The 22,867-nt window shown below is 55.0% G+C and overlaps 1 long non-coding RNA gene and 1 pseudogene across 1 annotated transcript; one reads left to right on the forward strand and one right to left on the reverse strand.

The window, feature by feature from the left end:
• The window catches only part of LOC135816999 (putative uncharacterized protein DDB_G0271606), a 21,785-nt pseudogene extending 15,568 nt beyond the window's left edge, over nt 1-6,217 (reverse strand).
• Nucleotides 6,218-19,540: 13,323 nt separating this feature from the next.
• On the forward strand, nt 19,541-20,775 carry LOC135818348 (uncharacterized). Its single transcript, XR_010553668.1, has 4 exons — nt 19,541-19,895; nt 20,133-20,193; nt 20,281-20,360; nt 20,695-20,775. It is a non-coding gene; the product is annotated as an uncharacterized LOC135818348 (long non-coding RNA).
• Nucleotides 20,776-22,867: the final 2,092 nt, after the last annotated feature.

Consider the following 22,867-nt stretch of genomic DNA (forward strand, 5'->3'; position numbering starts at 1 on the left):
GTGTTGGTGGTGTTGGTGGTGTTGGTGGTGTTGTTGGTGTTGTTGGTGTTGGTGGTGTTGGTGGTGGGGTTGGTGTTGGTGTTGTTGTTGTTGTTGTTGTTGTTGTTGTTGTTGTTGTTGTTGGTGTTGTTGTTGTTGGTGTTGTTGTTGTTGTTGGTGTTGTTGTTGTTGGTGTTGTTGTTGTTGGTGTTGGTGTTGGTGTTGTTGTTGGTGGTGTTGGTGTTGGTGGTGTTGGTGTTGGTGTTGTTGGTGTTGGTGTTGGTGTTGGTGTTGGTCGTCGTCGTCGTCGTCGTCGTCGTCGTCGTAGTCGTCGTCGGCGTCGTCGTCGGCGTCGGCGTCGGCGTCGGCGTCGGCGTCGGTGTTGTTGGTGTTGTTGGTGTTGTTGGTGTTGGTGGTGTTGGTGGTGGGGTTGGTGTTGGTGTTGTTGTTGTTGTTGGTGTTGTTGGTGTTGTTGTTGTTGGTGTTGTTGTTGTTGGTGTTGTTGTTGTTCGTGTTGGTGTTGTTGTTGTTGTTGGTGGTGTTGGTGGTGTTGGTGTTGGTGGTGTTGGTGTTGGTGTTGGTGTTGTTGGTGTTGTTGGTGTTGGTGTTGGTGTTGGTGTTGGTGCAGTTGTTGGTGTTGTTGTTGGTGGTGTTGTTGTTGTTGTTGTTGTTGTTGGTGGTGTTGTTGTTGGTGTTGTTGTTGTTGGTGTTGTTGGTGTTGTTGTTGTTGGTGTTGTTGTCGTTGTTGTCGTTGGTGTTGTCGTTGTTGTTGTTGTCGCTGTTGTCGTTGTTGTTGTCGTTGTTGTTGTTGTCGTTGTTGCTCCGGCAGCAGATCTCACAACTTCAGTTGTCATGTTGGTACCGGACATGACCTTTAAATGTGTCCAGAAAGGTAAGCGAAGATTACCAACCAGAGAAGATCCTTGTTATGATAAGTGTTATGATTTTGTAAGGGTCCCATTGTTTACAAACTTCGTCTCACTCATTTACTCGAACCTTTTCTCTTCCTTGATGCTTCTCACTAATGTGCCCAATTTTTTACTCTTTCTTGTCGATATTCTTGCTATGATTCATCTTGTCTTTCTTGTTCTCATTATAGTTTCCATTCTTGTTCTCATTATAGTTCCTATTTTTGTTCTCATTATAGTTCCATTCTTGTTCTCATTCATGATAGTTTCCATTCTTGTTCTCATTCATGATAGTTTCCATTCTTGTTCTCGTTCTTGTTCTCATTCTAGTTCCCATTCTTGTTCTCATTCTTGTTCTCAATTCCTTTCTCTCTTTCTAGTTCTAATTTCTGTTCTGATTTCTCTTTATTCTCCTTCTTTATCGTATTTTGGTGCTTCTAGTTCTATTTTCCATACTGTTGCTGTTGCTGATCGCTGGCTGCTCGCTGGCCACTCGGCTGGCCTCTCTCCTGGCCGCTCGCCTGGCCCCTCGCCTGGCCGCTCGCCTGGCCCCTCGCCTGGCCGCTCGCCTGGCCGCTCACCTGGCCGCTCGCCTGGCCGCTCGCCTGGGCGCTCGCCTGGCCGCTCGCCTGGCCGCTCGCCAGGGCGCTCGCCAGGGCGCTCGCCTGGCCGCTCGCCTGGCCGCTCGCCTGGCCGCTCGCCTGGCCGCTCGCCAGGCCGCTCGCCAGGCCGCTCGCCCCGCCGCTCGCCTTGCTGCTCGCCTGGCCGCTCGCCTGGCCGCTCTGCTCTGAGCGCCGGGTCTGACCGCCGGGTCTGATATCCGGCTCTGAGCGCCGGCTCTTAGCGCCGGCTTTGAGCGCGGGGTCTGAACGCCGACTCTGAGTGCCGGCTCTGAGCGCCGGCTCTGAGCGCCGGCTCTGAGCGCCGGCTCTGAGCGCCGGCTCTGAGCGCCGGCACTGAGCGCCGGCTCTGAGCGCCGGCACTGAGCGCCGGCTCTGAGCGCTTTTGTTGCTGTTGTTGTTGTTGTTGTTGTTGTTGTTGCTGTTGCTGTTGCTGCTGCTTTTGTTGCTGTTGTTGTTGTGGAGATGTGATGTCGATAGAACTGTCAACAGGATTCTCTGTGTTGAGCAATGTCGCTCCGGCAGCAGATCTTACAACTTCAGTTGTCATGTTGGTCCCGGACATGACCTTAACCTGTGTCCAGAAGGGTAAGCGAAGATTACCATCCAGAGAAGATCCTTGTTATCATAAGTGTTATGATTTTGTAACGTCCCATTTTTGTTTACAAACTTGGTAATACTCATTCACCCGAACCTTTTCTCTTTCTTGATGCTTCTCACTAATGTGCCCAATTTTTATACTCCTTCTTGTCAATACTCTTGCTATGATTCATCTTGTCTTTCTTTTCCTCATAATATTTTCCATTCTTGTTCTCACTATAGTCTCCATTCTTGTTTTCATTATATTTCCATTCTAGTTCTCATTTTAGTTTCTCTTCTTGTTCTCATTATAGTTCCTATTCTTGTTCCCGTTATAGTTTCCATTCTTGTTCTCATTATAGTTCCATTCTTGTTCTCATTATAGTTTCCATTCTTGTTCTCATTATAGTTTCTCTTCTTGTTCTCATTATAGTTCCATTCTTGTTCTCATTATGGTTTCTCTTCTTGTTCTCACTATTGTCCCTATTCCTTTTCTCACTATAGATCCTATTCTTGTTCTCATTATAGTTCCATTCTTGTTCTCATTATAGTTCCATTTTTGCTCTCATTATAGTTTCTATTCCTGTTCTCATTATAGTTTCCATTCTTATTCTCACTATAGTTTCCATTATTGTTCTCACTATAGCTCCTATTCTTGTTCTCATCATAGTTTCCATTCTTGTTTTCATTCTTGGTCACATTCTAGTTCCCATTTATGGCCTCATTCTTGTTCTCATTTCCTTTCTCTCTATCTAGTTCTAATTTCTGTTCTTATTTCTCTTTGTTCTCCTTCAGTATCGTATATTGGTGCTTCTAGTTCATTTTCCCATCCTGTTGCTGTTGCTGTTCGCTAGCTGTTTGCTGGCCCCTCTCTTGGCCGCTCGCCTGGCCGCTCACCTGGCCGCTCGCCTGGCCACTCGCCTGGCCGCTCGCCTAGCCGCTCGCCTGGCCGCTTGCCTGGCCGCTCGGCATAGAGCGCCGGCTCTGAGTGCCGGCTCTGAGCGCCGGCTCTGAGCACTTTTGTTGCTGTTGTTTTTGCTGTTTTTGCTGTTGTTGCTGTTGTTGTTGTGGAGATTTCATGTCGATAGAAGTCAACAGGATTCTCTCTGTTTAGCAATGTCGCTCCGGCAGCAGATCTCACAACTTCAGTTGTCATGTTGGTCCCGGACATGACCTTAAACTGTGTCCAGAAAGGTAAGCGAAGATTCCATCCAGAGAAGATCCTTGTTATCAAAAGTGTTATGATTATGTACCATCCGATTTTTGGTTACAAACTTGGTCTCATTCCATTACTCGAACTTTTCCTCTTCCTTGATGCTTCTCACTAATGTGCCCAATTTTTTACTCTTTCTTGTCGATATTCTTGCTATGATTCATCTTGTCTTTCTTGTTCTCATTATAATTTCCATTCTTGTTCTCATTATAGTTTCCATTATTGTTCTCATAATAGTTTCCATTCCTGTTTCATTATAGTTTCCATTCTTGTTCTCATTATAGTTTCTATTCTTGTTCTGATTATTGTTCCCATTCTTGTTCTCATTCTTGGTCACATTCTAGTTCCCATTCTTGTTCTCATTCTATTTCTGATTTCCTTTCTCTCTTTCTAGTTCCAATTTCTGTTCTGATTTCTCGATTGTTCTCCTTCATTATCGTATTTTGGTGCTTCTGTAGTATCCCTGCCCGACCAATACGGAAGCAGTACGGAACTAATACGGAGCTTTGCCTGATGTATATTTAGTGTATCTCCGTATGTAAGCGTACGGCGTCTGCTGCATAAAAGCGGCTGCGCATTTCTGTTTTGATGAAGAGAAGATTAGATTAGATTGGATAGCAATGAAAGCTAACTCGAAGAATAAGGATTCAGCCTCTAGGTGAGCACCGGAGAGAAAGTTATTTATTTTGCCTCTTCTTCTTTCACTAACGATTATATCTCAGGTGTGTACCTGAAAGTAGAATAAAAGTAATTATTGTTAATTTCACCGCGCCTACCACTCGGCTACCCATTACATTGGTGGCAGCGGTGTGTTTTTGTAAAATAAAACAACGTGATTCGACCCCAGACCCCCATGGCTCAACCCGCTACAGCTCCGTGCGACGAATCAAGATGAGAATCATGTTTCTTGCCGTCCTGGGCTTGGCCCCACTTATTAGCTTGCAGCACAGTCAGGGTGCTAGCGTGGATCACCCTTCCCTCCGCATGGCATCCACTGGAGACTCCGATGGCGATTCCAAGCGACCCGCTACCTACATGTATACTACCGGTGGTGATGGCGAAGCTGATGAGGACGACATGCAGGCTGCTGACCAAGACAAGGCGGGTATTCCCCAAGACAGGCAGCGTTTGATTTTCGCCCGCACGCAGTTGGCAGACGGCCGAACCCTGAGTGACTACAACGTTCAGCAGGAGTCCACTATTCACTTGGTACTTCGTCTCCGTGGTGGGATGCAGATTTTCGTCAACACTCTTCCTGGCTAGACCATCACTCTTTACGTCGCGCAAAGCGATGCTATCGACAATGTGAAGACCATGATTCAAGACGAGGAGGGAGGTCATTTGTCCGACCACGAGCTAGCCGCTCTGAGTGACCGGCTCAGCCAAGATGAAGATAAAACCTGGCTTGCCCTCCGCCATAGCTCCAGCCGCCGCCGTGGTTACTAACGCTGATTCCAGGTATGGCATTTTCTTTCCTGTCTTCCTTCAGTCTCCCTGTTCTCTTCAGTCTTCCTTTATGCGAGTGTGTGAATCCAGTTTAGGTTGGTAGGCGTCTGATCATGGTGAGCCACGGCTTACCCAGCTAACGTGGGACAATGTGTGTGACAACGCCCCTTATAGTTATAGTGTATTCAGTTCGGTTTTTGAACTGCGATGTTCCTGGCGGGTTGTGCCAGCGTTGTGCAGCAAGAGTGCTGTGGATTTTCAGGTCCTATTTGGAGGACAGTTCTTTCCCCTTTTGACCCCGTGAGATCGTGTGAACCTGGTGTGCTTCTACTTTATGATTTGTTATCAGTTCATTTCTTCTGTCTACTCTAAACGTTATCATTTCCGATATAATTTGCCATCTTCCGGTTGACGCTGTGTTCGTAACTCTTCACCAATTTTTTGAAAATCACGAGGGCGTGATTATCTGTAGGAAGGGAGGGTGTAGTATCCCTGCCCGACCAATACGGAAGCAGTACGGAACTAATACGGAGCTTTGCCTGATGTATATTTAGTGTATCTCCGTATGTAAGCGTACGGCGTCTGCTGCATAAAAGCGGCTGCGCATTTCTGTTTTGATGAAGAGAAGATTAGATTAGATTGGATAGCAATGAAAGCTAACTCGAAGAATAAGGATTCAGCCTCTAGGTGAGCACCGGAGAGAAAGTTATTTATTTTGCCTCTTCTTCTTTCACTAACGATTATATCTCAGGTGTGTACCTGCAAGTAGAATAAAAGTAATTATTGTTAATTTCACCGCGCCTACCACTCGGCTACCCATTACATTTCTAGTTCTTCTCCCATCCTGTTGCTGTTGCTGTTGCTGATCGCTGGCTGCTCACTGGCCGCTCGGCTGGCCGCTCTCCTGGCCGTTCGCCTGGCTGCTCGCCTTGCCGCTCGCCTGGCCGCTCGCATGGCCGCTCGCCTGGCCGCTCGCCTGGCCGCTCGCCTGGCCGCTCGCCTGGCCGCTCGCCTGGCCGCTCGCCTGGCCGCTCGCCTGGCCGCTCGCCTGGCCGCTCGCCTGGCCGCTCGCCTGGACGCTCGGCACTGAGCGCCGGCTCTGAGCGCCGGCTCTGAGCGCCAGCTCTGAGCGCCGGCTGTAAGCGCTGGCTCTGAGTGCCGGCTGTAAGCGCCGGCTCTGAGCGCCGGCTCTGAGCGCCGGCTCTGAGCGCCGACTCTGAGCGCCGGCTCTGAGCGCCGGCTCTGAGCGCCGGATCTGAGCGCCGGCTCAGAGCGCCGGCTCTGAGCGCCGACTCTGAGCGCCTGGTCTGATCACCGGCTATGAGCGCCCTGAGAGCCGGTTATGAGCGTTTTTATTGCTGGTGTTGTTGTTGTTGTTGTTGTTGTTGTTGTTGTTGTTGTTGTTGCTGCTGTTGCTGTTGCTGCTGCTGTTGTTGCTGTTGTTGTTGTTGTTGTTGTTGTGGAGATGTCATGTCGATAGAAGTCAACAGTATTCTCTCTGTTGAGCAATGTCACTCCGGCAGCAGATCTCCCAACTTCAGTTGTCATGTTGGTCCCGGACATGACCTTAAACTGTGTCCAGAAAGGCAAGTGAAGATTACCATCCAGAGAAGATTCTTGTTATCAAAAGTGTTATGATTATGTACCATCCGATTTTTGGTTACAAACTTGGTCTCATTCCATTACTCGAACTTTTTCTCTTCCTTGATGCTTCTCACTAATGTCCCCAATTTTTTATTCTTTCTTGTCGATATTCTTGCTATGATTCATCTTGTCTTTCTTGTTCTCATTATAGTTTCCACTCTTGTTCTCATTATAGTTTCCATTCTTGTTCTCATTATAGTTTCTATTCTTGTTCTGATTATTGTTCCCATTCTTGTTCTCATTCTTGGTCACATTCTAGTTCCCATTCTTGTTCTCATTCTATTTCTGATTTCCTTTCTCTCTTTCTAGTTCCAATTTCTCTTCTGATTTCTCTTTGTTCTCCTTCATTATCGTATATTGGTGCTTCTAGTTCTTTTCCCATCCTGTTGCTGTTGCTGTTGCTGATCGCTGGCTGCTCACTGGCTGCTCGGCTGGCCGCTCTCCTGGCCGTTCGCCTGGCCGCTCGCCTTGCCGCTCGCTTGGCCGCTCGCATGGCCGCTCGCCTGGCCGCTCGCCTGGCCGCTCGCCTGGCCGCTCGCCTGGCCATTCGCCTGGCCGCTCGGCTGGCCGCTCGGCACTGAGCGCCGGCTCTGAGCGCCGGCTCTGAGCACCAGCTCTGAGCGCCAGCTGTAAGCGCTGGCTCTGAGTGCCGGCTCTAAGCGCCGGCTCTGAGCGCCTGCTCTGAGCGCCGGCTCTGAGCGCCGACTCTGAGCGCCGGCTCTGAGCGTCGGCTCTGAGCGCCGGCTCTGTGCGCCGGCTCTGAGCGCCGGCTCAGAGCGCCGGCTCTGAGCGCCGACTCTGAGCGCCTGGTCTGATCACCGGCTATGAGCGCCCTGAGAGCCGGTTAAGAGCGTTTTTATAGCTGGTGTTGTTGTTGTTGTTGTTGTTGTTGTTGTTGTTGTTGCTGTTGCTGTTGCTGCTGCTGCTGTTGTTGCTGTTGCTGTTGTTGTTGTTGTTGTGGAGCCGGCTCTGAGCGCCGGCTCTGAGCGCCGGCTCTGAGCGCCGGCTGTAAGTGCCGGCTCTGAGCGCCGGCTCTGAGCGCCGGCTCTGAGCGCCGACTCTGAGCACCGGCTCTGAGCGCCGGCTCTGAGCGCCGGCTCTGAGCGCCGGCTCTGAGCGCCGACTCTGAGCGCCTGGTCTGATCACCGGCTCTGAGCGCCCTGAGAGTCGGTTATGAGCGTTTTTGTTGCTGTTGCTGTTGTTGTTGTTGTTGCTGTTGCTGTTGCTGCTGCTGTTGTTGCTGTTGTTGTTGTTGTTGTTGTTGTGGAGATGTCATGTCGATAGAAGTCAACAGGATTCTCTCTGTTGAGCAATGTCACTCCGGCAGCAGATCTCACAACTTCAGTTGTCATTTTGGTCCCGGACATGACCTTAAACTGTGTCCAGAAATGTAAGCGAAGATTACCATTCAGAGAAGATCTTTGTTATGATAAGTGTTATGATTATGTACTGTCCCATTTTTGGTTACAAACTTTGTCTCACTCATTTGCTCGAACTTTTTCTCTTCCTTGATGCTTCTCGCTAATGTGCCCAATTTTTTACTCTTTCTTGTCGATATTCTTGCTATGATTCATCTTGTCTTTCTTGTTCTCATTATAGTTTCCATTCTTGTTCTCAAAGCAAACGCGTTCAACATTCTGCTGAAGCGAGCTCGGAGCTGAAGCTGGATTGGTGACTGACGTACCTGCCTACTCCACAACACCGGCGCATAATGATGTACATGTACAAGACTTCGTGTGCATTCAACTCAAATTCGTGTTCTGTCAGCGTCAGTGTCAGCAAGTACCTGTAGTACAATTTGTTCCCAAAATGACTTCGGGACAGTCTGTTCATGGTTTTCATTAATTTTGTACATTGTATTGGACTCGTTCTTGCGATAATTTAGCGGCAATTCTTATGTTGTAGCGTAGTTCTCTTGTAATTTAGTGGAACCTGTATTGAGTAAATGAGTTTTATGTTTCGTTAGATTGTCGACAGGTCTCCTGTGTACCGGTTTTGTGGCACAATGATTATAGCCATTTGTCGTCTCCATTCTTGTGCAATCATGCATATGTCGGTTGGTTCTCTTCATGTTCTTGCGACCTATTTCATAGATGTTGGTTGCCTTGTTGCTTTCTCTCCCCTCTCCTCTCACCCAAACCATTCTGCATATGCGAAGCTGTGGACGCAGCATACTGCTGCTTCACTTCAAATCGGGAATGCGTATAATAATAATAATAATACAAAAGAGAGAGAGAGGTTGGAAGCTTTGTTACAACTCTGAGTTTCACGTATACAAAAGAGAGAGAGAGATTGGAAGCTTTGTTACAACTCTGAGTTTCACGTATAACTACGATCATCAGGCAACCCCCTGCCTGATGATCATAGTATTATGTGAAACTCAGAGTTGTAACAAAGCTTCCAATCTCTCTCTTGTGTACAAGGCTCTGCCCTACATGGGTATTCATTGACTCTTCGGAAAGTGAATTGAAGCAAACCACTTGACTACAAATAATAATAATAAATCTGGTGACGTTGCCTGAGCCAGCATTCTCCCCATAAATTACGTCTCCAGATTTAGCGCTGAATTTGTTTATGGCCCTATTATATGTGTCGATATTCGACGATAAGCATACTGCTGGGTAGATGCGAGTATCAGTTCAAGTGTCTGATGATTGCCTAGCAGCAGGAAGCACAGAGTTCAAGTACACTGTACAACCAACCTTTACGTCATCCGCTTAGTATGCTATGTACCGTAGTTGGAAGATATGTGGGCGCCGCGCTCCCCCGCACATCAGCTCTCAATACGTGCTACAGCTGGGAGTATTAGTAGCTGGAAACGCACCCGTGGCACCATAACTACATTCGTCGCGTTGAGAAAGGTTAGCTCTGCTCTCTGTGTTTCTTTGACTTTTTTGGAAGGCGCACAGCTATTTTGTGTCTACATGTATGTTTGTTTGTTTTTTTGTTTATTTACGGATTCTCCAGAGGTAAATGGATACCTATCATGGGAGTCTCACCAAACCAATAAAATAATGAAAATAAAATTATGTATGGAGTGTAAAAAACTCAAAATCTTAGATTTTCTAAGTCAAATGTATCAGTGTATTGTAGCGTACAGGCCACTTACTTTCAAGTTTCAACACCATTATTTACGAAAGGAAACAGTAGAACTTTGAGGCAATAGTAGAAGGAGAAAAAAGCCACACGGATTGTTCAAATGGAGATTTTGAGTATTCCAAGATGGCGGAAGACAAGTGCCGCTACCTGTATGTACATTCAATTTCTATTACTGGTTAAATTTTCGGCTAATGATCGATTCAGTTCGTGAAACTCAAAGTTACGAAACAGCAACTGCTCGTTCTTCTGTCTGTGCATGTACAGGTTTACGAAGGATAGGCTGGACGTTCCTTGACACTGGAAGAACTGAAGGACTACTGAACAGCTGCAGTGAAAACGCTCTGTTTGTTTTCTCCTTCACTAGGAAGTTCTCACAATTTCTTTTCCAACTGGCTGTAACCGTGTGCTTCAGTTGAGTGAGTTCTATTATCATAATACACACTTAGCGAGATCCACTAGAAATATCTTAGATGGAAAGGTGTACCTAAAACTCACTACATGTACGAGCAGTCGCTCTGCAAACGTCTTCAGAACGTTTGACGGCATTTGATATCAACTATACTGCCCTGTACTAGTTGGGAGACGTGTGGGCGTACATTGCAGTAATGTCTGGCGCCACATAATGTAGCGCGGAAGAGCGAACAGCGTAGAATCAAGCTCATCAAGCTCAGTACATGACAGTGTGTGGGCGTACAAGTACAGTGCAGTAGTTTTGGACGACACAAAATTTAGCGGTAGAATGACCAGCCTAGCACCGAGCTTAATGATTATGAGTAGTACTATTTCATAACCGCCTAAAGGTTTCTCGTCTTGTTCTCAGGTACACGTTTCCTACTAGTATAAGGACGCTTTCGACACTGCATACGGATTTCTCTGTCTTATTCGCAGGTCAGTTTCCTATACTGCTCTTCCTTGGCTGCACACAGTTTTCTCGTCTTGTTCTCAGTAACGTTTTCTGTATGCTCTTTCGTTACTGCATACAGGTTTCTAGCCTTTTCGCGGACAAGGTTACAATTTCACTCTTTCTGGATTGCACACGGGCTTCTCGTCTTGTTCACAGGTAAGCTTCTTATAATTATTGTATTTTCTTGACTGCCTACAGGTCTCCTGTTTTTCTCGTTTACTATACAGCTTTTCTGGACTGGAAATAGGAGCCTACGGTGTCTCGTCTTGTTCACAGGTAAGTTTCCTTTCCAGCTCTTTCTTGAATGCACACAGTGTTTCGTAATGTTCTCAATTCGGAGTGCTATAATTCTTTTTCCTGACTGAATACAAGTGTCTTGCCTTGTGTGCAGGCAGATGTTTCCTATAAATGTTCATATTTCATAGCTGTATACAAGTTTCGAGTCTTGTCCATGGGCAAGTTCCATTAAATTGATCCATTCATTGATCTTTCATGACTGCAGATACCTTTCCCGTCTTGATTTAAGTTGAGCTCTCTATATGCTCTACTGCTCTTTCCTTACTGCATACAGGGGTATCGTCTTTTTCGCTGTTGAGATTCCTTATTACTAGTACTCTTTTCTGACTGCGTGCAGATTTCTCGTCACGTTCACAGGTAAGCTTCCTATTATGCATTTTCCGAACTGCATACAAGTGTCTCGTCTTGTGTGCAGGCAAAAGTTTCCTATTTTCAATATTATTTCATGGCTCCAAACAGGATTCGTGTCTTGCTCACAGGTAAGTTCCCTTCATTGATCTTTCATGACTGTATACAGAACTGGTGTCTTGTGTTGTTGGCAGGACAGTTTGCTATTTTGCTCTTCCTTCATTGAATACAGGCTTCTTGTCTTGTTCGCAGCTAGAGGTTTTCACATATTACTCTTGCTTGACTTAATACTGGTATATTTGTCTTGTTTACAGTAGAAGTTTCCAATGATGTCTCTTTCGAGACTCCATAAAGATGTTACGCCTTTTGACAGGTAAGATCCTATAATAGCTCCTGTTGGCCTGCATACACTTTCCCCGTCTCGTTGTGAGCTAAGTTATCATTAATTTGTTGATGTCAACACTGGCCACTGCACTAGTAGTTGGTGGTGGACGTGTGGGGGCGCAGTAGCCCTGATGATTCCATCTGAGATACTATGGCGGAGCAAGGCGTAAAAGAGGAGTGATAGAAAGTAATAGAAAATGCAAGTACAGTTCTGTACCAACTATTACTCCAGTGGCACTTAGCATTCGTAAGTGACGTCGACAATGGTTCTGGATACTTGCCATAACGTGCGTTCTACTGCCTGAGAAAGAACAGTGAAGGGTAGGTCACTAGGTGTCACTGCAGGAATCCACAGCTAAACGTGACGACTGTGAATGTGGGGCTCAGTGCAGGTAGCTGCTTTGTTCTCCGCTGGAGGTCCATTATTCTCTTTGTTCTTGCTGAGTGAACTCCAATGATGTCACGCAAATTTGCGCCTTGCACCATTTTGGAGTTCCCAGGTGTAGGGCTTCACGACTCCCTGCGCAGAATCAAGCACCCACACACATGACTGTACATTGCCAACACTTTCGTGGACTATGTCATAAGAGGTCTACGTGTGCTGCTGGAATAAATAATTATAATGAGACTTCGGGTGTAAGGACACTTCGCGTAGGACACGTTCCTGGTGTCGCGCCGCGCCGAGGGTCTTTATAAGCAAAGGCGACTTTATATAATAGATCTTTTTTTGACTGCATATCGTTGTCCGGTCTTGTTCTCAGTTCAGTTTTCACCATGCTCTCTCGTTACTGCATAATGGTATTTCGCCTGTTTGGGAGAGAAGGTTCCTATAACTATTACTCCTTCCCAACTTCTTACAGGTCCCCGTCATGTTCAAACGTAAGCTTCCTATAATTATTGTATTTTCTTGACTGCATACAAGCGTTTTGTTTCTGTGCGGGCAGGGGTTTCCTATTTTCATATTTGATGGCTACATACAAGTTTCATGGCTTCCTCCCAGGTGAGTTCCCCTCATTGATTTTTCATGAGTGTCTACAGGTGCCTTGTCTTGTTCGCATGTAAGTATCCTATATTGCCCTGTCTTGACCTCACACAGGTTTTGTCTTGTTCGCTGGTGAAGGTTTCCTATAATTATGACTCTTTCGAGACTGCATACAGATTACACGTCCCATTTGCAGCTAAGTAGTTCCTATTATGGCTTATGCATGACTGCATATAATTTTCCCGTCTCTGTACCAGTTAGTATTCCTATATGCTCTTTCTTTTCAACTGAATACAGGTATTTCGTCTGTTTCGCAGAGAATGATCCTATGTCTCCTTCCTGACTGGACTAGGCCTTTGCGGATAGTGCCGGCAGAACAATTGGCAGAATTCGGTACTTTTTCTGGTGAGTTTCATGCATGTTTGGTATGTGGATAAAGAAATGGAGCAGAATTCGAGGAATTGCCCGCCATAAGGTTTGTATGGTTCTGCCAATTTCACTGCTTTTCGATCAGAATCTGCCAACTTTTCGAGCATTACCCGCCAATGCCTAGACTGCACACAGGGTCTCTGCTCATGTTCAAAAGTAAGCTTCTTATACTGTATAGTCTTGACTGAATACAAGTTTCGTTTCTAGTGTGTATTTACAAGTACACCATTTCATATTGCATGGCTCCAATCAGGTTTCTTGTCTTGCTTACAGGTGAGTTCCCTTCATTGACCGTTGAAGATTGTGTCCATGTGTCTTGCCTTGTTCGCATATAAGGTTACTATATTTCTCTTTCTTGAATTCACACAGGTAATTTTGTTTTGTTTCCAGGTCGCAGTTTCCGGTTTGACTCTTTACAGACTGGATTCAGATTTCACGTCTTATTCACAAGACTGCATAGAGGACGTATTATGTTCTTGTTCGGAGGTAAGTCTCCTATACTGCTAATTCTCGACTTCAGACAGGACATTTTAGTTTAAATTGCAGTTAGAAGGTTTCTGTTTGACTCTTTTGAGCCTGGTTACTGATTGTATGTCGTATGTACAGGTGGTGTCTTGTCTTGTTCGCAGGTAAGTTTCATTGCCTTTTCTTGACTTCGTACAGTTTTTGTTGTGGTTTTACTTGCAGGTGGAAGTTTCCTGTTTGACTCTTTCGAGGCTGGATACAGATTGTACGATTTTTTGCAGGCAAGTTCCTATCGCGCCATGTGGACTGCTTCCTGGTTTCCCGTCTTGTTCTCAGCTAAGTTTTCTATATTATATTCTTTCTTCTCGCTCCAAATATACTGGCACACACAGAGACATAGACAGCAATAGCGCCTGCTCGCCTGGCCGCTCGCCTGGCCGCTCGCCTGGCCGCTCGCCCGGCCGCTCGCCCGGCCGCTCGCCCGGCCGCTCGCCCGGCCGCTCGCCCGGCCGCTCGCCCGGCCGCTCGCCCGGCCGCTCGCCCGGCCGCTCGCCCGGCCGCTCGCCCGGCCGCTCGCCCGGCCGCTCGCCCGGCCGCTCGCCCGGCCGCTCGCCCGGCCGCTCGCCCGGCCGCTCGCCCGGCCGCTCGCCCGGCCGCTCGCCCGGCCGCTCGCCCGGCCGCTCGCCCGGCCGCTCGCCCGGCCGCTCGCCCGGCCGCTCGCCCGGCCGCTCGCCCGGCCGCTCGCCTTGCCGCTCGCCCGGCCGCTCGCCCGGCCGCTCGCCGGCTCTGAGCGCCGGCTCTGAGCGCCGGCTCTGAGCTCGGGCTCTGAGCGCCGGCTATGAGCGCCGGCTCTGAGCGCCGGCTCTGAGCGCCGGCTCTGAGCGCCGGCTCTGAGCGCCGGCTCTGAGCGCCGGCTCTGAGCGCCGGCTCTGAGCGCCGGCTCTGAGCGCCGGCTCTGAGCGCCGGCTCTGAGCGCCGGCTCTGAGCGCCGGCTCTGAGCGCCGGCTCTGAGCGCCGGCTCTGAGCGCCGGCTCTGAGCGCCGGCTCTGAGCGCCGGCTCTGAGCGCCGGCTCTGAGCGCCGGCTCTGAGCGCCGGCTCTGAGCGCCGGCTCTGAGCGCCGGCTCTGAGCGCCGGCTCTGAGCGCCGGCTCTGAGCGCCGGCTCTGAGCGCCGGCTCTGAGCGCCGGCTCTGAGCGCCGGCTCTGAGCGCCGGCTCTGAGCGCCGGCTCTGAGCGCCGGCTCTGAGCGCCGGCTCTCAGCGCCGGCTCTGAGCGCCGGCTCTGAGCGCCGGCTCTGAGCGCCGGCTCTGAGCGCCGGCTCTGAGCGCCGGCTCTGAGCGCCGGCTCTGAGCGCCGGCTCTGAGCGCCGGCTCTGAGCGCCGGCTCTGAGCGCCGGCTCGCCCGGCCGCTCGCCCGGCCGCTCGCCCGGCCGCTCGCCCGGCCGCTCGCCCGGCCGCTCGCCCGGCCGCTCGCCCGGCCGCTCGCCCGGCCGCTCGCCCGGCCGCTCGCCGGCTCTGAGCGCCGGCTCTGAGCGCCGGCTCTGAGCGCCGGCTCTGAGCGCCGGCTCTGAGCGCCGGCTCTGAGCGCCGGCTCTGAGCGCCGGCTCTGAGCGCCGGCTCTGAGCGCCGGCTCTGAGCGCCGGCTCTGAGCGCCGGCTCTGAGCGTCGGCTCTGAGCGCCGGCTCTGAGCGCAGGCTCTGAGCGCAGGCTCGGAGCGCCGGCTCGGAGCGCCGGCTCTGAGCGCCGGCTCTGAGCGCCGGCTCTGAGCGCCGGCTCTGAGCGCCGGCTCGCCCGGCCGCTCGCCCGGCCGCTCGCCCGGCCGCTCGCCCGGCCGCTCGCCCGGCCGCTCGCCCGGCCGCTCGCCCGGCCGCTCGCCCGGCCGCTCGCCGGCTCTGAGCGCCGGCTCTGAGCGCCGGCTCTGAGCGCCGGCTCTGAGCGCCGGCTCTGAGCGCCGGCTCTGAGCGCCGGCTCTGAGCGCCGGCTCTGAGCGCCGGCTCTGAGCGCCGGCTCTGAGCGCCGGCTCTGAGCGCCGGCTCTGAGCGCCGGCTCTGAGCGCCGGCTCTGAGCGCCGGCTCTGAGCGCCGGCTCTGAGCGCCGGCTCTGAGCGCCGGCTCTGAGCGCCGGCTCTGAGCGCCGGCTCTGAGCGCCGGCTCTGAGCGCCGGCTCTGAGCGCCGGCTCTGAGCGCCGGCTCTGAGCGCCGGCTCTGAGCGCCGGCTCTGAGCGCCGGCTCTGAGCGCCGGCTCTGAGCGCCGGCTCTGAGCGCCGGCTCTGAGCGCCGGCTCTGAGCGCCGGCTCTGAGCGCCGGCTCTGAGCGCCGGCTCTGAGCGCCGGCTCGCCCGGCCGCTCGCCCGGCCGCTCGCCCGGCCGCTCGCCCGGCCGCTCGCCCGGCCGCTCGCCCGGCCGCTCGCCCGGCCGCTCGCCCGGCCGCTCGCCCGGCCGCTCGCCCGGCCGCTCGCCCGGCCGCTCGCCCGGCCGCTCGCCCGGCCGCTCGCCCGGCCGCTCGCCGGCTCTGAGCGCCGGCTCTGAGCGCCGGCTTTGAGCGCCGGCTCTGAGCGCCGGCTCTGAGCGCCGGCTCTGAGCGCCGGCTCTGAGCGCCGGCTCTGAGCGCCGGCTCTGAGCGCCGGCTCTGAGCGCCGGCTCTGAGCGCCGGCTCTGAGCGCGGGCTCTGAGCGCCGGCTTTGAGCGCCGGCTCTGAGCGCCGGCTCTGAGCGCCGGCTCTGAGCGCCGGCTCTGAGCGCCGGCTCTGAGCGCAGGCTCTGAGCGCAGGCTCCGAGCGCCGGCTCGGAGCGCCGGCTCTGAGCGCCGGCTCTGAGCGCCGGCTCTGAGCGCCGGCTCTGAGCGCCGGCTCGCCCAGCCGCTCGCCCGGCCGCTCGCCCGGCCGCTCGCCCGGCCGCTCGCCCGGCCGCTCGCCCGGCCGCTCGCCCGGCCGCTCGCCCGGCCGCTCGCCCGGCCGCTCGCCCGGCCGCTCGCCCGGCCGCTCGCCCGGCCGCTCGCCCGGCCGCTCGCCGGCTCTGAGCGCCGGCTCTGAGCGCCGGCTCTGAGCGCCGGCTCTGAGCTCCGGCTCTGAGCGCCGGCTCTGAGCGCCGGCTCTGAGCGCCGGCTCTGAGCGCCGGCTCTGAGCGCCGGCTCCGAGCGCCGGCTCCGAGCGCCGGCTCCGAGCGCCGGCTCTGAGCGCCGGCTCTGAGCGCCGGCTCTGAGCGCCGGCTCGCCCGGCCGCTCGCCCGGCCGCTCGCCCGGCCGCTCGCCCGGCCGCTCGCCCGGCCGCTCGCCCGGCCGCTCGCCCGGCCGCTCGCCCGGCCGCTCGCCCGGCCGCTCGCCCGGCCGCTCGCCGGCTCTGAGCGCCGGCTCTGAGCGCCGGCTCGCCCGGCCGCTCGCCCGGCCGCTCGCCCGGCCGCTCGCCCGGCCGCTCGCCCGGCCGCTCGCCCGGCCGCTCGCCCGGCCGCTCGCCCGGCCGCTCGCCCGGCCGCTCGCCCGGCCGCTCGCCCGGCCGCTCGCCCGGCCGCTCGCCGGCTCTGAGCGCCGGCTCTGAGCGCCGGCTCTGAGCGCCGGCTCTGAGCGCCGGCTCTGAGCGCCGGCTCTGAGCGCCGGCTCTGAGCGCCGGCTCTGAGCGCCGGCTCTGAGCGCGGGCTCTGAGCGCCGGCTTTGAGCGCCGGCTCTGAGCGCCGGCTCTGAGCGCCGGCTCTGAGCGCCGGCTCTGAGCGCCGCCTCTGAGCGCCGGCTCTGAGCGCCGGCTCTGAGCGCCGGCTCTGAGCGCCGGCTCTGAGCGCCGGCTCTGAGCGCCGGCTCTGAGCGCCGGCTCTGAGCGCCGGCTCTGAGCGCCGGCTCTGAGCGCCGGCTCTGAGCGCCGGCTCTGAGGGCCGGCTCTGAGCGCCGGCTCTGGGCGCCGGCTCTGGGCGCCGGCTCTGGGCGCCGGCTCTGAGCGCCGCCTCTGAGCGCCGGCTTTGAGCGCCGGCTCTGAGCGCCGGCTCTGAGCGCCGGCTCTGAGCGCCGGCTCTGAGCGCCGGCTCGCCCGGCCGCTCGCCCGGCCGCTCGCCCGGCCGTTAGCCCGGCCGCTCGCCCGGCCGCTCGCCCGGCCGCTCGCCGGCTCTGAGCGCCGGCTCTGAGCGCCGGCTCTGAGCGCCGGCTCTGAGCGCCGGCTCTGAGCGCCGGCTCTGAGCGCCTGCTCTGAGCGCCGGCTCTGAGCGCCGGCTCTGAGCGCCGGCTCTGAGCGCCGGCTCTGAGCGCCGGCTCTGAGCGTCGGCTCTGAGCGCCGGCTCGGAGCGCCGGCTCCGAGCGCCGGCTCCGAGCGCCGGCTCTGAGCGCCGGCTCTGAGCGCCGGTTCGCCCGGCCGCTCGCCCGGCCGCTCTTCCGGCCGCTCGCCCGGCCGCTCGCCCGGCCGCTCGCCCGGCCGCTCGCCCGGCCGCTCGCCCGGCCGCTCGCCCGGCCGCTCGCCCGGCCGCTCGCCCGCCCGCTCGCCCGGCCGCTCGCCCGGCCGCTCGCCCGGCCGCTCGCCCGCCCGCTCGCCCGGCCGCTCGCCGGCTCTGAGCGCCGGCTCTGAGCGCCGGCTCTGAGCGCCGGCTCTGAGCGCCGGCTCTGAGCGCCGGCTCTGAGCGCCGGCTCTGAGCGCCGGCTCTGAGCGCCGGCTCTGAGCGCCGGCTCTGAGCGCCGGCTCTGAGCGCCGGCTCTGAGCGCCGGCTCTGAGCGCCGGCTCTGAGCGCCGGCTCTGAGAGCCGGCTCTGAGCGCCGGCTCTGAGCGCCGGTTCTGAGCGCCGGCTCTGAGCGCCGGCTCTGAGCGCCGGGTCTGAGCGCCGGCTCTGAGCGCCGGCTCTGAGCGCCGGCTCTGAGCGCCGGCTCTGAGCGCCGGCTCTCAGCGCCGGCTCTCAGCGCCGGCTCTTAGCGCCGGCTCTGAGCGCCGGCTCTGAGCGCCGGCTCTGAGCGCCGGCTCTGAGCGCCGGCTCTGAGCGCCGGCTCTGAGCGCCGGCTCTGAGCGCCGGCTCTGAGCGCCGGCTCTGAGCGCCGGCTCTGAGCGCCGGCTCTGAGCGCCGGCTCGCCCGGCCGCTCGCCCGGCCGCTCGCCCGGCCGCTCGCCCGGCCGCTCGCCCGGCCGCTCGCCCGGCCGCTCGCCCGGCCGCTCGCCCGGCCGCTCGCCCGGCCGCTCGCCGGCTCTGAGCGCCGGCTCTGAGCGCCGGCTATGAGCGCCGGCTCTGAGCGCCGGCTCTGAGCGCCGGCTCTGAGCGCCGGCTCTGAGCGCCGGCTCTGAGCGCCGGCTCTGAGCGCCGGCTCTGAGCGCCGGCTCTGAGCGCCGGCTCTGAGCGCCGGCTCTGAGCACCGGCTCCCAGCGCCGGCTCCGAGCGCCGGCTCCGAGCGCCGGCTCTGAGCGCCGGCTCTGAGCGCCGGCTCTGAGCGCCGGCTCTGAGCGCCGGCTCTGAGCGCCGGCTCTGAGCGCCGGCTCTAAGCGCCGGCTCTGAGCGCCGGCTTCTGAGCGCCGGCTCTGAGCGCCGGCTCGCCCGGCCGCTCGCGCGGCCGCTCGCCCGGCCGCTCGCCCGGCCGCTCGCCCGGCCGCTGGCCCAGCCGCTCGCCCGGCCGCTCGCCCGGCCGCTCGCCCGGCCGCTCGCCCGGCCGCTCGCCCGGCCGCTCGCCCGCTCTAAGCGCCGGCTCTGAGCGCCGGCTCTGAGCGCCGGCTCTGAGCGCCGGCTCTGAGCGCCGGCTCTGAGCGCCGGCTCTGAGCGCCGGCTCTGAGCGCCGGCTCTGAGCGCCGGCTCTGAGCGCCGGCTCTGAGCGCCGGCTCTGAGCGCCGGCTCTGAGGGCCGGCTCTGAGCGCCGGCTCTGGGCGCCGGCTCTGGGCGCCGGCTCTGGGCGCCGGCTCTAAGCGCCGGCTCTGAGCGCCGGCTCTGAGCGCCGGCTCTGAGCGCCGGCTCTGAGCGCCGGCTCTGAGCGCCGGCTCTGAGCAGGGAGTAGTACAATACCGGGAGGTGACACGGCCACACATCCGGGATTACGAGCTTTGCCTCACAAAAAAAATACAAACCGCGCGAAAATTCAAATTTTTGCTCTTTTGACAGCGCTGAGAAACCTTCAAATAGTGACGAGAAGACCAGACGTATCCCTTCGTGACAAGCTGCCACTTGTTCTTTTCAGCTCGAGCCTTTTTTGGGAGCTACTCTGGTACATCGTCCACACTGCTGCCAAGTCTCGACTTCCCAAAATGGATGGAAGTGACGAATATGGAGGACTTTATCCTTTGTAAGTAACGTGATGGAATTTTCTCATCTTGACATGGTGTAACACGAACCTGAATTTCTCATTTGGACCCACTCGGACACCTCACCAAGTTGGGATATTTCGAAAGTATACCTATTTGTCTACCATTCTACTTCATCTCAACGTGTTAGCTTATGTAACTCTTTGTAAAACTCATTCTGAAAATTTTGAAACTTATTAATTTGTATAGACTTGAACATAATGTTCAAGATCACTTGTTTTCAGCACTGAATGAGGCCAGGCCTGCTTGCTTTGTTGCTTTTTTAACCCCCAGAACCCGTGGACAGAAGAGGAAGAGCGACGACTTGGGTGCGGCTGCGAAGTCTGCCTGCCCAACGCCAATTGCTCCTCACCCAAAAAGTAAACAAATTATATAGCAGGAGTGGTTTCAAGTGGTTTCAAGTGGTTTCAAGTGGTTTCAATGCATTTTGTTTTGGGGATGTTGGTGTGTACTTATGCAGTCCTAGCGTGTTGAGCAATAGCAATCATGAGAAGGGTATAATTCTGCAATACAACATTGTTGATTATAAATATGACACTGAAGCAATACTGAAACTACGTTTTGGGGTTGTATTTGTTTTCATGCGTGTTCTACAGCGCACCCCATTGACGAAGATCATCCTTGTATAGACGATGATAAATACTCTCATCTGACAAGGTTAGTTGCACAGTTCTACCATATGTGTAAGGTGGACGTCGGATATAACATGGCTTATCTCTTTTTGGTATGCCATCTACTGCACAGAACACGTCATCAGAAGTCACTGCCTGCTGCGAATAACAGCGCATCGTGTATGACAATCTCTTCACCAACAAGTGCTACCCGTAAGTCAGACAGCAGAGTACAGTCATTCAATAATAGCCAAGTAAGCCCATGCTTTATATGCTTATATGACAATAAGCTGATGGAGGAAAAACAGATCCAATTACATGAAAGTACGCCCAAAAAAGCAACGGCCAAACACGCACACACCAGAACAATTTCAATGCTCTTCATGCACACCAACTAGGCTTATAAATCTGCACAGTGTACGTAAATGAAATATCTTATCCGCAGATCGCATCTGACTTGTTTGATAAAACCTGCAGCAAAACAAAAGCACAACACAGACATATCGATGAAGCCTGTGTGGTTTTATGTTTGTTCTGATTCATACAGCCTCTTGTCCATCGTCACATGAAGAACATGGACAGCCGCAAGCTGGAAATGATTTCTCAACAGCAGAGAAGAACGATACTTTCTGACATGTCACATGACAATCGACATGGCAACAGCGAATCCTAGCGCGACTTGCCGTGCTTTGAATCAGCCACTGAAGACCTGTGAGCGCTTGCAGGTCTCCGATTTTCCAATCGGAGCACGCCCAGGCGTGCTCCGATTGAATCGGAGCACGCCTAGGCGTGCTCCGATTCAGCCATCAGAGGCCGCTTTTTTTTGCTGTGAGAACCAGGAAACGATGACCAAGAAGGACCTGATCCTGAAGAAGGATGATGACGGCCGCGATTTTGTGGAACTGGCAACGGATTTCTGTACTAAGAACCATCAAGGCGGGATTGCGAGCCGTGATAAACCAAGCGACGGTCGCATCCAGCAGCCAGAGCAAGTCCATGCCGTAAAGCTGTTGCTGGAGTCTCTCAGCCCGAAGAGCGAGAGACTGTTTCAGATGGCATCTCGCTCTGTAAAGCCCGGAACGCAAGCCTTCAATGGTTTACCGCTGGGTAAGAACACCATAAAGGCTATGATGAAAAGGATCTCCAACAAAGCCAACCTCTCGAGATCCTACACAAATCATTGTGTCCGCGCAACAGCAGTGCAGAAGCTTGTGGATGCGGGCGTGTCGGAGACAGCGATCATGGGGACGACGGGACATCGCCAGGTCCAGTCGTTGACCGCATATGCCAACAGGAATTCAGAACAAAAGAGAAAAGAGATGGCTGCAGTTCTGGATGGAGAGTCTCCAACTGCAACCAATGCTGCTACCCGTGCTCTTACAGCGCCAACAACGAGCGTTCAGCGATCACAGCAGCAGACTGAGTTCCACGATCCCGACATTGATGAGTACATCGCAACTTGTGACCCAACAGTGCAATCCCCAACTCACCAACGGTCTCTGATGCAGAAAGCTACGAAGACCATCAACTTTTCCGGAGCTCAGTTTGGTGCAAACTGCAATGTTCACCTGCACCTGTAGGCTGTAGGCTGTAGTCACTGCGAAGAAGAGAAGCTGAACTGACCTGGTTTTTAGCTGACATGTGTGAAGTACTACATGTAGTAGTACTAGTAGTACGAAGTAGTTCGTGCAATGCATGTCAGAAATGGTATCAAAGCATTCGTACTCGGACTCAAGTGCTAGAATCGGAGCCCTCCGCGCTAGCGCGCGTCGGGCTCCGATTCCGCACTTTCGTCCTCGTACTCATGCTCGATTCCATACATCACGTTCACACCCTTGACACAGACTTGCGTCATAGTGACATTTGCGAATAGCTGCCCCTGCAGTATAAAATTTATTTTATTTTGTGTTTCTCTCTGACGACTATAGCATCTGGATTCGGAATAGCCTTACTATCTTGAGACGGGTCAGCCATACCTGAAACATGTTGTTCATTGTGACTAAAACTTGAGTCAACATTATCTATTCCCCTAGAAACGACGTGAATAACTAAATGTAATACAAATTAAATTAGGAAGAAAATTTCACTCTTACAAGCCGCCCACGTAAATACTGGACACACTGAAGGTACCCGTGCGAAGGCCAGCTGCTACTTGATATCCTTCGTAGGATTCATCCTCATCACTCAGCAAAGACTGATGGATTCGTTCCCTACATCGTCAAAACAAACTTCAAAAAGTACTGCTCGAAAACTTCTTGACAGCATTCTGCCACTCTCTTCAAGTCGTTCTATGAATTTTTTTGAAAAATGCTACGAAATGCTACGATAAATGGTACGCGAAGTACGATATTTCGTGACGTTTCCCGGGACACAGCGCGCGAAGTACGATATTTCGTGACGTTTCCCGGGACACAGCGCTCCACAGAAAAGTGACCTGAGGCAAAGCTCGCCCGCCTGAATGTGTGGCCGTGTCACCTCCCGGTATTGTACTACTCCCTGGCTCTGAGCGCCGGCTCTGAGCGCCGGCTCTGAGCGCCGGCTCTGAGCGCCGGCTCTGAGCGCCGGCTCTGAGCGCCGGCTCTGAGCGCCGGCTCTGAGCGCCGGCTCTGAGCGCCGGCTCTGAGCGCCGGCTCTGAGCGCCGGGCGAGCGGCCGCTCGCCCGGCCGCTCGCCCGGCCGCTCGCCCGGCCGCTCGCCCGGCCGCTCGCCCGGCCGCTCGCC

Source organism: Sycon ciliatum, chromosome 5 (genome assembly GCF_964019385.1).
Source record: "Sycon ciliatum chromosome 5, ocSycCili1.1, whole genome shotgun sequence".
NCBI lineage: Eukaryota > Metazoa > Porifera > Calcarea > Leucosolenida > Sycettidae > Sycon > Sycon ciliatum.